The sequence below is a fragment of the Coccinella septempunctata genome, chromosome 1 (assembly GCF_907165205.1).
Source record: "Coccinella septempunctata chromosome 1, icCocSept1.1, whole genome shotgun sequence".
NCBI classification, from domain to species: domain Eukaryota; kingdom Metazoa; phylum Arthropoda; class Insecta; order Coleoptera; family Coccinellidae; genus Coccinella; species Coccinella septempunctata.
Window position 1 is genome coordinate 20631659 of NC_058189.1, and position 2427 is coordinate 20634085.

Here is a 2427-nt window from a genome sequence, read left to right on the forward strand (position 1 = left end):
AAATCAAGATTGAAAAGGCAGGAGAAAATACTATCTTTTAATTTGAGAATGGAAGGAGCAAGTATGCAATTCTAAATAGTGAGAAAGTTGGGAATTGGTTAGTGTAAATTGATCCAAAGGAATTGCCAGACGTAATTCTTGATTCAGAGGTGAACCTCTTCCTTACGGCCATTCTTGACTATAAAAATGTGATAGAGAAAGGAAGCTGAGAAATATATTTGTGAAATGTATAATATTTTATACGAAATAACGACACTATGCTGCGGCATCTCAATAAAATGTATTTTTATTTGAAGTGTATGAAAATTTAGCGAAAAAGGTAAAGGTAGTAGTTCTGTTTAAAATGAGCATCTTAGATGTTTCATTTCAAGATTGCTCTTTTTTCTCTTCATAAATGTGATGATTTGAAAATAAAATATACTAACAACATACATATTCATCTTTATAGCAACTCATATCTACATGCCCGATTGAAATATGAATCATTGTTTCTATTTGACTGGGTATAGGCTTATGATTTGTACTGAACATTTAGTTTTTCGCTACTCCTTTCACTGCTCAATAATTTCAAAGCACCAATGAGTGCATCGTTGAATTCGGGACCGAATATCAGTCCGGAATTTAATGACATCACTCGGGACTGGACACGAGTCCCGAGTCGGGACTCTAGTCACCGCCTTTATAAAATACTAAAATAAAGATCTTGTTCTGTCCCCTTTCCTCGTCTCGCCGTTGTATACATATATTTCGTCTTCATCGGGTTCACAGTCACGTTCGGGAATATCTGTCACAATCGGGTTATTTTCCTTTTTCTTAGTTCATATTTAATTTTTTTTTTATTATTATATATAGTTATTCTTTATGTTGAATTGATTATTTTATGTATCATAGATCTTTCTTCTGAAGTCAACCAGTTCTTTATTTCCTTCTTGAATTTCTTTATGTTTCTTAGCTCTCTTATTTCCGTAGGCACATTTGGGTACAATCTAGAAGCTAGGTTTGTGCAGCTTCTCTGTCCTATTCTTTTTTCTGCCCTCTGTCTTTTATAGTTGACGTTTCTTGTTCTGGTCAGGTAGTTGTGCTCTCTGATGCCTAATTTTATCTTCCTCTGTTTGATATTTATAATAATTTTATTTGCATAGATTTGCCTTATATCTAATGCTTTTGATAGTTCGTAAATCTGTCTACTAGGGAATGTGAACTTCTTACCATAAATTATTTTCAAAATATATTTTTGCAAGACATCTATGCTTCTTTTATGACAATCCAAGACACCTCCCCATCCTATGATTCCATATGAGAGTTGTGATTGCACAAGTGCGTCATAAAGTATTTGGAGATGTCTTGTGGATTGGATATCTTTTCGTATCAGAGAGAGATTCATTTTATAATAAAAAATTATTTATTCATCAAGTACAAATGTAATTGAATCTGAAGAATATTTTTCGTGTTTCTTCAAAATCAGTCTCTTGAATCAAGTTATATTTTATATCAGTGTATTACATTTTCTAGTCCAAGTCTGATTCCTCGCTGCTTTCACAATCGCAGTTGTCACTATCGTCGTCGCAATCAGAGTTTTTTCATCATCCGAAAATGTGTTAGCTCAATTACATAATACATTTTCTACTTGTATCGAAGTTGAACTTTCCAGAAACCATGTTGATTTCAGGGCACCATCCAGAAGAAGCCAAACATTTATTCTCCGCACTAAATTTTAAACAGTGGTACTTAGTAGCATTGAGCAATATCGAATTGACGAAAATCGTCCGTAGCACCTTTTGTTTTAATGACTTCCAAAACGATAAAATGTGGGTTGAAACAAACACTTTGATTTTTTTTTAATGAATTTTCATTCTTGTTGAACACGATAAATCGTCCAGTGTCTTTGGAATGAACATTGGTGAGACTTATCATTTTTTTAAAAAATTCTTCTATGTTTCGATATTAATTTATTTGGACCTTATTCTTATTAGAATCTATTATATGCATTGCGCCCGAACTCTCAATATTCGTATAGCGCCCGATGAAGAGTTAATACATAAATAATTTCAACAGCGTTGTGTACAACGAGCTCCAACACGTGGTTATAATATAAGAATAATTCAGATGCACTGTTGAGAACCCTAAGATTCCTTTCACACCACGGTTTTTTACCGTCGGGTTTTTACCGGAAAACAATCGAATGAAAAATTATTCATCGGGTTTTATCCGTACGGTGGGCACATCAAGCTCTCGAATCTCGTGGCGATAAGCGCCGCTGAAAATGCAATCTGGGCTGCTATTCTCGAGCATTCGCAATGTATGCGATCGAACGCATCGAAAAACGTTGTGATGTTTTTAACAGCAAATAGCAAAGTTTTCCAGAGTTTCACCAAAGCATTGTGTTTAGCCCATAAAAAGCACACAATGCTTTGGTGAAACTCTGGA